The following is a 12,286-nucleotide window of genomic DNA, read 5'->3' on the forward strand; positions in this document are numbered from 1 at the left end:
CTTGTTAACTTTGTTGCAGTTGTATGCTTATCTGCAGTACTGCAAAGGCCAAGTGTGTAAGCAGGCTTTGGGGATAATCTTTAGTTTGGCTGCTCAAACCCAGGTGTGAGGAATCTTCAGCCAATTAGTTCCCTAATTAGTAATTAGTAATCTAAGCTGAATACACAACACCCCTTTCTGGATAAGACTGGCCACCCTTGGTGCAATGTCCTTAATTTTACCTTGTGCAGGACGCAATGCAAATTCCAAATACTTTATAATATACTTGGCAAAAAACTTTATTTTGGTTCTGTTTTTAAAAGTCAAGTTTCACCCTGAATGATTTAATATTGCAGAATATTAAGTTTCCTTCTCCACTTTTCATGCTTCAGGTCATAATACTAACAGCTCTAAAGCAGGGACTCTGGATCTTCTGTTTGACCTGTTTGCCTGACATTTTGACAGGATCACGGGGGCGAATGCCTCTCATATAACCGGTAATCTCTAGACCCCAGCTGTCTTTGCCATCTTTACCATCACGCCCTCCCCGGTTGGTAACTGGGAGTGGAATGGGAACGGAAGCGAGCTGGAAGGCTGAGTCTGTCCACGACGTAAATCCTGCTAACCAAGAGCAGGTAGGTCAAGTACAGCTCCTTGCAGACCTTCATATGGCAGCTCTGTCACCATTTCTGCAAGCGCACAGCACTGTATGCGGAAGTTCACACACCTTCACACCATTCTAAGAGTCTCATTCATCCTCTGCAGGCAGCTGCAGTACACATTCTGCAAATTTTAGCATGTTAGAAAACAATTAAAATAAGTGTTGCAATGGCTCAGTTTGTCGACCCAAGTGCTAGTCATGGTTGCCTGACAAAAGTCTTTAAAAAGAATCTCTTAACTTCCAACGTGCACGACTTGTTTTTTGAACGTACTTTCTCTGATGTCCCCAAAGCATCACTGAGATAATATTTAGCCAGGTGCACGGCATTGATTTTAAGACGTTTTTATGGGGAGTGTTTTATGGAATCCAAGCTTGCTTCCTCGCATCACTCTCATCCTAAAGACAAGCTGGAAACTGTAACAGGCAGTTAAAATACTTCTGCAAAATCTGTGACTAGGAAGAAAAAATTCCTCTGGCAGAGTATATTCAATATTATGTTCAGTATTACCGTCTTCAGCAAGTTTGTCATTCAGCTCCATTGCAACGGTGTCACATTGGAATAATATGTCATTCAGACGTGACCTTTTTGCACTAGAATTTAGCCCTTGTGCCTGATAGCGGGGGCGGTTCTAGCTTGAGAGGATATCCGTGACTTAGCCCCGAATTTGTCACGCATCGTAACACAATGATGGTGATTGTAAAAGTGTAAATGTAATGCTACAAAAGTAGCCCCCGAGACCCCCGGTGCTGCCCATGTTTGAAAACACGATTCATCTACCATATAGAGCTTGGCTTTGTTTCATAGATTATTTTTGTATTTCCATAATCAGACATTAACCTTGTTTGGGACATACTGGCAGTTTTATATAACAGAAGGTTTTGCAATAAGCCAGCATATAGTAACTGCCAAACATAGCTCCTCTATCCGAATGCACTGGGGCGGCTCTGATGGTCGCCTTTCCCAGTCGTGGCAGTTTTTTGGATGTGGAAGCTTGGCAGCGGAGACCAGATGATAGGCAGCAGTGTAGGTACCCTGAACAGGATCTGAGTCACCTCCCGGTTAGTCTAGCTGAGCTGACTGTGGCTCAACAGGTTAGGCCTGGGGGCCCGTGATTGGAAGGTTGTTGGTTCAAGTCCTGGGATCACCAGAGTTATTTCACTGAATAAGGCCTTTAACCCCAAATGCTCTAGGAACTGGTTGACCCTGCATTCTCAATTGCATGTTGCTTTGGAAAAAAGCTTATGCTAAATTAATGTCATGCCCAGATTTTTCCAGTACTCTGTCTTTTGGATTCAAAGACTAAGAAAATGTAGCATAATGTCGTAGTCAAATTTATAAGCACATGAAGCACGTTGCTTAGTGTAAAAGACGGGCCCTTGTCATTTTGGTACTTACTGTACATACAGGTATTTCCCTCTTTCTGCGTTCCCGGTTTACGAGTTTATATCTTTATGAGAAAAAAAAAATTAATTAAAAATTGCGTAATCCAATATGTGCTGCCCAAAAACGCCGTCCGTAGCCCGACAGAGTTTTCAGATTTGCTGTACTTTGCTTTGTGAAATATGTGACTGCGCATGCCCGACTGGTACCTGGCACGTCTGCGCAGGCGCAGCATTACACTTTATGGCATACTTTTCGATGCCGCCTGGTTTGTACGCCTGCATTTCACGTCCTGATCCCATTAATACACCAGGCTCATTTTAAATGCTATTTGTGAGCCACAGCACCAGCTCAGAATGGAACACATGAAAAAAACCTCCCCGTCTGCAGAACATCACAGGCACCAAAATGAGGCCTTCCGAGGCCTGTTTTTTTATTTTTTTGTTTTAAATGTGCATATATTTTTCATTCTAATAATAAGTTTGTGTTTCATTTGTTTATTTGGCAAAAAATAGTGAACATTTTTTTATTTTTTTTGGCTTGAACCAAAGTCATCGTTTTTATAACTTTTCTATGGGAAAATACCTCCTGCTTTAAGAGTTCTCGATTAACGAGTGGTAATTTGGAACGAATTAGCTCATAAAGTCGAGAACTACCTGTACATTAGTGTTTTTAGAAGTAGGGGTTAATGGAGTGGTCAAGGAAATGAAGCATTTCGTAATAAACAAATAGCTGTATAACGTTACCAGTCTGGTTGAAAAAATGGCTGAACAGTCAAATAAATATTGGTTATCTTTTTGGAAAATAAGGCAATGTTACGTAAATGATATAAAATGTCTCATGGAGACTTTGAGGTTATGCCTCTATTCCTGTCTTTCTTTGCTAGCTATCCTGTTGTGTATTCAGGTGCATCAGCTTTGGCTGAGTCTGCGGGACATTTGCACATTGTTTTCAAGCCTCCGTTTGTTCGTCATTGACAGGGTCAGTGAATGAAGGTTAGAACAGCTAGTTCTGTGTTGGCTTTAAATAGCTTTGAACAAACTAGTATAGTGTAGGGCTGTCTGGATGGTGTCCTTCAGAAAGACCGTTTAACAGATTTAAACATATTGAAAATGGAAGTAAAATAAGGAACCCCTGGTTAAGAACCCTCTGGAAGCAAGTTCCGTCTGGTCTCTACCGCAGCCTGTGGAAACAGAAGTCAGTGAAGTGTGAAAAGATGCTGGAGCTTCAGACGAACTTTTATAGAGTGTGGTTATGCACGCTGCATTTGTTGGGGAGGGGCTCCTTACATCTGCCGGCTGAATTTATGGGGCAGTGCTAATGAGGACGGTTACTGCTGCTGCTGCTCTGACTAAACACCCGTGTAAGGAGGGGGGAGCGGGCATCACCGAACGGCCGATACCAGGCAAGCCCTCTCTCTCTCTCCCCTTTTCTCTCCTGACAGAAACCTGATCAGAGGCCGCTTATCTCGGTCATTCACCGTAAGAACCCCCCCATAGATAGCCCCCAATCCTACTCAGGACTCTTCCCTTTATCTGCCTCATCTCCAAGGCTTTGGTTACCCATTTATCTGTCTTGTACAACTGAGTCCATTATCTCCCCCTCAATAAATAAAAAAATAAATATATAAACCTGATAAATAAATAAAATTCCTCTCTCTTTCTTTTTGAACCAAGTGGTGACTCTGGTTTCCCTCTGTGAGGAAAGCCGACTCTGGTTTCCCTCTGTGAGGAAAGCCGTTTGGCGTGAACGGGAACCTTGGGTAAGGGATGTAGGCACGGCATGCCCTCCACAAACAAGAGAAAACAGCGTCCCTGATCGACCTTTTCAGCACGTCCAGTCTTTTCTTTGGCTCCCCTCTGCCCTCGTTTGCCCGCCCCCTGCACCTCTCATCCTCTGCAGTCTTGCAAACATGTCTGGGGTAATGCATGGCAATGGATGGCTTTCGTACAAATATTTCCACTGTAATTTCAACCTAGAATGCGACTGCAAATCATTTTAATCACCCTGTTTGCTGAGGCAGCCGTGAATTGCTGCTTTCCTTGGCTACTAGGCAACAGCCTGTCCAAATAAATGGCCATTCTGCTGTTTAGAATACAATTAGAATTCAAAAATTAGAAAGATTCTAAATTGTAATGCAGATTTTATGTAGGCTACAATCTATAATTTCATTGTATACTATTACACTTTTATTTTACATTTATTGTCACCATCACAAACAGTTGATGCTTGTTGTGCATCAGGTATAAACTCGTACCACAGGCAGTTTTTCCTTTGTAATGCCATGACAGATGTGGATGTTTGGCCATCTCATTTTTGCATGTCCTCAGTGATACTTACAGTATTATGCCTGTGCATGTATGTTTATCAATGTGCACATGCAGGTATACTGCTCCAGTTCTCCAAACGTTTGATCCATCAGCCATGGAGCCACACCATTAGTAACAAGGCTGAAGATGTTGCACAGAATGCAGCAAGTACCCAACAAGCCTGAAGAGACTCGAAGTGTGTCCACAGGGGTCGATCATGTCCCTCAGTGGTATAGCAGATAGTGCCTCATGTACAGGAGCGTGATTGACAGTCTCAGCGGCATGATCGAGGACATATCACATCAGATGTTTTAGCCTAAACTGACCATACGAATGAGGATCAGAGATCGGGGATATCCAGTCCTGGGACAGCTTGGGTTAAAGGCCTGGTACAAGGGGGTTGGTGCCCCATCCTGGGTTATTCTCTGCATTGTGCCCATAGCTTCCAGGAATATGCAATGGACCCCTGTGACCCAGCATGGGAGAAGCGGGTACAGAAAATGGATGGATGGATGGATGGACCATGTTCAAGGGCTCATTGTTAATATGTTAATGGGTATGATTTGTACCCAGGGGCACCTTGTTAGAACCAACATCCTTCCAATTACAGTTGAGAGGCTTAATCCACACAGCGACACCCCACCGCTATGGAGGAGATCAGATTATTTCATGATAATCTGGAGGGGGGGATTACATTACTAATTATAGGAACCGGAAAATATAGTGGCAACATTAGGATAACGTTCTGAAAGCATTCTCAGGATGTTCCCAATGACCCTCATTGGCTGTGTTTACTGACTCTGCCAGTAAGTGTCCCAGTCTTCAGGTTATGATTAAACGGCCATTTACTCTCCCTCAGGTTGACATTGTGGGTTATGAGAACTCTGTAAAATCTTTCTTTTTCTAGACTACATATTTTCTGGTTATAGTTTTTTATTTATAGTCTTTAAAAGCATTTTATCCAGTCATCAATCTCACAAGAAGTAGAGCGTGAGTATGCGTGCTGTGACCGGTAGTTTATGAAATGTTTTTATATGAATGAAGGGTTGAAGTTTAATACACCAAAATCGCTGCTTATAAACATGTTCCATCCACAATGCTATTAAGAAAGTTTATGTTGCATTCCTGGTTATTAAGTGTCATATGGGCACGTTATTAAGATTATGTGATGTTTTCAGACATTTTAAACAAGTCACATGATTTTATGTTCCAAACAGTTCTGTACTTTCACAGTTGTAAAAGTAGTGAAATGTTATGAAAGCTGGGGAGAAAGAAAACAATCCTTAATATTCAAAGCAGACTGAACTAAACCCCTGCCAGCTGAAAACCAGAGATGTTAAAGTAGAACATCGATTCATTTTGATAGAATATTCGTGCAAGGAAGTCATATACTGTACTGTACCGTGTTCCAGTATTCCAACGTGAGGCACCCCATCCCTTTCCGGACTCTGAACTTTTATGGCACCAATGAACCAGTCACTGATGGTCTAGCTTTATTTATTATGATATCTGAGGGGGCACTTTTTCTACCAATTAACCTATGCAGTTTAGCCATTTATTAGTGGATTTACTGAAGCGATTAAGTACAGTGTTCTGGAGTATAATCAGCAGAATTCCTCCGGGGACTCGAACCGGCAAACCCGCATCCCGAGCTTCCCAAACGCCCTGCCCGCTCGCTTCAGCTCAGCTCCTCTGCTCGTTCATTAGCCATAGCATGCCACGACCGCAGCCCTATATGTGCTTCACTTCCTCCTGCTCAGCCCAGCCGCTCCAAGTGTGATGCCTCCACTGATGGTTAGACTGTGGCCACTTTTCTGCATGTTCCCTGCATGGAAAAAGAAAATACTTGCTCCAAGTCTGCCATGAACTGACACTTTATTTCCCATTTGCGCAAGAACGAGTACAAATACATTGGAGTACAGCAGTAAGAACAAAGCTTTGAGTCAGAGCGCAGAGTCTTGCCATTTATCTGGGACACTTTGAGCATTTCAGGGGGTTTAAGGGCCTCACTCAACGGGCCAAAGGAGCCTATTCTGGCTATTTTGGCAACGGCGGGATTTGACCCCACAACATTCCGAGGCCTAGCCCAGTGACACTCACACTGTCAGCAGCCTAATTATATACGATTCCCGTCCTCAGGCTGTATCACGTCCCTTTGCCGTCCTAATGCCTCCTCAGGTCTGGCTCTGTCGCTTTGTTCTCATGTTGACATTCTTCTTTCCAAAGTGCCATGTGTATTTGCCCAAATCTTCACCCCACTCTACCCAAACCAGTGTTAGTCGGATGCTCTGTTCAGCTCAGACCATTATCGGTCCTTCTAAATCACTTCCCTTTCCTTCAGGAAGGACCCACAAAGGGGCTGGAACCCCCCCACCCCCTGCTGAACTGTCGGCTGCGAGGCGCTCATTCCTAACCCAAAGAGGGCTCAGCACATTTACGACTATGTTACATTCGATAAACTTGTTAAATCTTACCAGTACGGCCTGGCTGACACATTTCTGTCTTTGACAACCCAGGACAGGCATTAATTCTTGCGGCATTATAATTACAAAACCTGCATTTCATCCAATTAAAAAGAGTAATGAGGTGCCTAGGTGCAGTTTATACTGAAGTCTGCTATGTGAATGAGCTGCCGAGTCTCTCCTGCAGGGGGAGCAGTGGTTAAAGCACGCCAGAGTCCTGCACGGGTCCACTTTTGGAGACCTGCACCCGCACAGTACAGCAACACACCCGCCCGTGCACCCGTGATTATTTCAAAGTTAAATCCGCACCCGCCCGGGCCCATTAACATTCCGCCTGTTACCCGCCCGTAATTGTGTGATAAATTACACACAATTATTTTTTCTATGCACCTCTCAACGTGACAAGCGTTAGGCCTACATGAATTTTGAATTGAAACGAAAAAGTCTGTTTAACACAAAATCAAATCAGATAGATCTAAGCTATCCATACTGTGATGAGCGTGAAAGAGATTACACGACGACACGCTTCAGCAAGGATTCAGACGTGTATGTGAATGTTTGTCGAGGCGGTTATCTAATGGTGCATTCGTTTCTCTCTTGGAACTCAGAAATTCCCAGTTGAGTGACATCACGTTCGACAATCTCCCGTTCGAGCGCCATGTTGAAATTCACAGGGGCAACTCGGACAACAAAATCTTGTCCGACATCAACGTCATAAAAGAGGCGTGTTTCCGACGGGAAGTGAGGTTTCTCATGACGTTTTCATCCGAGTTCCGAATTGGAGAGAAATAATCGAAAGCACCATGAGGTACTGTACCCCTGACATACTGAACACACTGTGATGATGACAATTTGTACATGATAGTCTAATACAGTACATAGATATTTTTGCATATATGTTATTTTTGCAGGCTACAATACTGTTTTGATTGAGCTGCCACCCGCCTGTGTGTAATGAATTACCCGCCCGCATACCCACCCGTAAAATTCAAGAACATTAAAGTCCGCCCGTTTCAGCAACTATCTGCGGGTACCCGACCCGGTGAAGGACTATGCAGCATATAATTCCAGCAGCAGTAATTCCTTCCATCATGTTCTATTTCATGTTCTCGCATGTTCTGTGTAAAACTGTTCCCCATAATTTTTGGCTTTTTCAAAGACATTTTGTTTGTGTGCCATTTTCAGTGCATTGAAAAAAGTAAAAAAATGTCATTTTAAATATACTTTTAATATTCCCTCTGGAGTGAGAAAAACAGAAACAATCTGTGATGTACTATGTATTAGAGCTGCAGTCCATGAAACAAAAAGCGTTTTTGTTGTATATCGTCATTTGTTGTTGTGTGCAGCCGATCTTGTGTGTGTGTGTGTGTGTGTGTGTGTGTGTGTGTGTGTGTGTGTGTGTGTGTGTGTGTGTGTGTGTGTGTCTCCCGGAACCGGAAGGAGAGAGTTTAATAAAAAAGAATGAGTCACAGCCATTAACTCGGGCTAGACTCCTTATTACAGGGGCACCAGGGAAATTGTACCCGTATTTCCACCATATTCAGGAACATAAGTTTTGTTAACGCTTTTCTTTAACTAACAAAAACTTGCCTTTTTTCTTCAAAGCAGAGTGACATTTTGAAGCACCCCCCCCCCCATTTCCATTGATTCCTGGGGGAAAAAAACCTGGAAAACTTCAGCCTGCTCACACCGGAAAGGAACTTATGTTTTTCTGTCGTTTCATGTCAAGAATGAAATTAATTTCAGCTGAAATTGGAAACAGACACTAATGCAAAAACTATTAAATGACCTTGGGTGGGTGTCCTTCTAATACACCTCGTCTACCATCCCATTTATAACTAATAGTAACCAGCACTTAGGCCTCTTGGGAGTTCATACCTGGAATGGCAGACGTACCCAGACAGACAAAGACTTGACTTGACTCGATCGAGCCGACAAAGAGTCCAGCATAACCAAGTATCTTACATGAACTGGTTACATCAGCACCAGTATATCTATGGAATGCTGGAAAATACATGTCTTTAACTTTGAGTGCATTTTCTTCCCTCATAAAGGAAAACGTTTTGTTTTTAAGGCTCAAGATTAATTCCAGTTGCACAGTAGTTGAAGGTAGTTTTTGTTTCCCAAATCCCGCCTAATGACATCATATTTAATAAGTGCTGAGGGTCTGTCTCGTTTTCTTGGTGAGGGGTTTCCACCTTTGAAGGCCGGGCTCTGGCTGCATGCTCTGCAGCGCCCCTGTTTTCCTCACATTCCTGCCTCTCTCGCAGCCATTCTCTCCCTATTTCAGCTTCGTTATTTGGTGCTTCTGTCTGGCTCTGGATACCGCCCCATGTATGGGCTTGTGCGCAGTGGCCTATCTGGGTCCTCGGAGCTGCGGGCAGAGAGCGTGGCTGCCTGCGGCCTCATTACCTAACCCACACATCTGGCTTGCAGCTGACCACCATGATCCTGAAGAGTTTGTAAAGGTGCATGTGTGGATGTGAGACATTCTGCACAGGGGTTGTGACAACAAAACACCCCCAGTTGATTTCTGCACATGTCATAAAATCTTAATACTTTGCATGCATAATACTTATGCATACTACTGAGAGAATCATTTTCTGAAAGGCAATTTTCTGAAAGACAAGTATTGTGTGTTGTATGGTGGTATTGAACAAAGCTTTATTTGTTGATTTAATTGCCTGATTCAAATATAATAGGTCTATGTCAAAGTATGATTGTGGCAAGTTAAGAAAACAAAGATCCAAATAATTGTGGAAATGTGTAGGAATAGTGTATAGTGATTTGGGGAGCGTCCAAGATAGACACTCGGTCCCAACGAAAACCGCTCGGAATTGGAGTCGATTGCACAATTTCACTTCATGTGGGGCATGTAAATATGTAACTGGGACACCACTAGGGCTGTTTCTGTTGCCCCCTCCCCCAAATAAATACACACTAATTAGTTTATGTAATGTGCTCTCATTCATTTTCATTAAAAGCTTAGCTGCCCTTTTCATAAATCTCTAGTGATGTTCCTGAGTATTAAAGCACTATCCCGCCAATCTGTATTGCCCAGTACTAACGACTGCTATACCCTGACCACTAACCACATAGCACGCCGACTGCTGCTCCATACTGCCCCACGGTGACCGGTGCCATCCCCGACACTTCATCTCTCCCATCACTCACAGTGTTTAATGTTCCTCACAGAGTTGCCATGACTGGTGTTTTCTCTTGCGCCTCAGACGTGTATCAGTGCAGTGGAATGCGAGCCCCATAGACTTGCACATGTGTTTCAGGCTGGGGGGTGGAGGGTAGGGGGGGGGGGATGGTTTGGAAGGTGCATATTTTTTGTGCCTTCGATTCCACGAACAGGCCACCCAATTCATAAGCTACGCTAAAGTCTGCTTCCAGATTTACAGGCACAGCCAAGCCGGCCTGAGCCCCATTCATTGTGGCTGAATCTGGGTTGATAGTGAGGCCATATTTTGGAGACAAAAAGCAGAATCTTTCCAGACCTTTCAGAAACAGAACATTTTCATTTCCCTTGACTCCCTTTATGTGTTTGGTCATCCCACAACAAGGCTGTCAGTGATTGGTGGCCAGCAAATCAGAGGGCCCAAAGGACACAGAACTAAGGAGACACGGGAATCGCCGAATCTCAGTCGATCGTTCCGGGAAATTCCGTGCCGGTGAGAGATTCGGAAATGTCCATGAGACTTCGAGGCCCCTCCAGAGGAGGACACATATGGTGGTGCCATCGGTGAGGGTTGCTTTGCTTTACTGTATTATCCGCTTTATGATGCGTGCATCGCTGATGAGTTATTTAGGGACGCCGTGTTACCTATAAAGAGCAAGCGGGACTTTTGAGAGTTACGCTAAAGATCGCCGAGGCTCCACTTCCCAGCTGAGAATCATATGGTGGTTTCACTGGGTACAGAACGCATATAAATCAGGCCTAATGTGCTCAGTCTCCACTTATGTGCCGTGGGGCAAACTAAACTTGTTTGAAATGAGGAAGAAGGAAAAAAATAAATAAAATGATCCTAAGACTAATGTTATTCCTGGCGCTCTATGTTTTATAAAGTTGTTTATCACTTTCGCTTAAATCGCTCCAGGCTGTATGTTTTTTTGTTTGTTTCTAATCTGCTTATAACACATTCTGCCACAGTGCCCCCTTCCTCAGGGTATATTGAGGTAACCGGATGTCATAGCCGCCCGCCTGGGCTTCTCTTTTGGCTGTTTTACTCATTTCACACTCTTTTCACCTTCAAGCATTCAGAATGGGATAAGCAGAAACGTTTTATGTACAGTTGTTTAATATACAACATTATGTGTAGTTAAATTGCTTTTCGTGTTTTTTTTTCTTTGTAAAGGATCAGCCCCGCATTCTTAACATCCCTCTTCAAGCATGACAAACCACCGCGGACGTACTAATGCTTCATTTCGGACACCTGCTTCCGGTGCTATTCCCACAAGCCCCCTATAAAACCATCTATTCATTCTCTCATCATCTTTTCCTTACCTCCTATATAAACAGGTGCCTTTCAGAGAGGAAATGCGCAGCCGTTTCCTCAGATAGTTCACCAGCCCATCAGAGACAGGAAATGGGAGCCAGGGCCAGCACAGACCATCTGATGTTTAATAACTTTTGATAGGGTCGTGCAGCATGCAGTCCTCAACTCCTCCTCCTGTTTGTATTTGTTTACAGGCTAGACAATATTGGAATACATTCATGTCGCAATATTTGAAATTTTTGTGACAAGTATTACAATATTTATAAAACAAAAAGTGAGTCAAAAACTGACCCAAAATAAACTATAGTCAAATAGAACTTGTAATTATCTCCCAATAGAGTCTGTCAAATACGTTGTTGCCGTTAATTGTATCAACACAAAGCTGTGCAGAGAAATCACTTGCTTTCACTCAATATCGTCTCTATGGAATCCAAAATATTTCCATGCAGCGGAAGACGGATGTCTTTCAGTGACTGGTTGTTGTTCACTTTTCTCCTCCTTACTCATATTTGTTAAATTTCTCACAAACGCGCCACACTGTCTGAGTCCAAGAGCAAGGACGAGAATGATTATGATTGGCTCAAGGAACGTATGAAGAGCTCACGCAAAAGTAGCGCCGGTAACCTTTACACTGATTTCTTTTTTAAAAAACATATACTAGATAATCTTGAAAAGGAACAATCATTAATGTTTCTTGCTAAGTTTTTTTCCTACAGAAGAATAAAAATGTTTGACTGTAAGTTATTGATGGTCTCAGCCCAGCTGACTAGCACAATCCTTGTAATGTTACAGTTGCATGTGCGTAACATGCAATGTCAAAATGAACATGGCACATCATGCAGGCCTAAATCATGATCTGGAACAACAAGCTGATCTGTCATCAGAAATGCCTGCATATACTCACAAGGCAAAGGCAGGCCGTTAAGGATTTGCCCCCATTTGAAAATTTTTGAAAAATGCGTGACCTGAGACAGGGTAAAACACACAAAAAC

The 12,286-nt window shown here is 43.2% G+C and overlaps 1 protein-coding gene across 2 annotated transcripts in view; it reads left to right on the plus strand.

The window, feature by feature from the left end:
* Positions 1-218: 218 nt before the first annotated feature.
* col8a2 (collagen, type VIII, alpha 2) overlaps positions 219-12,286 on the plus strand; it is a 92,238-nt gene continuing 80,170 nt past the window's right edge. Inside the window, exon 1 of one of the 2 annotated variants that reach the window (XM_023832075.2) lies at positions 219-614. The gene's annotated coding sequence lies outside the window, so the exon portion shown is untranslated. Of the gene's footprint in view, positions 615-10,465; positions 10,541-12,286 lie in introns of those variants that run through there. The other variant, XM_072705587.1, reaches the window with a different exon arrangement.

The sequence above is a fragment of the Paramormyrops kingsleyae genome, chromosome 23, assembly GCF_048594095.1.
Source record: "Paramormyrops kingsleyae isolate MSU_618 chromosome 23, PKINGS_0.4, whole genome shotgun sequence".
Classification (NCBI taxonomy): Eukaryota; Metazoa; Chordata; class Actinopteri; order Osteoglossiformes; family Mormyridae; genus Paramormyrops; species Paramormyrops kingsleyae.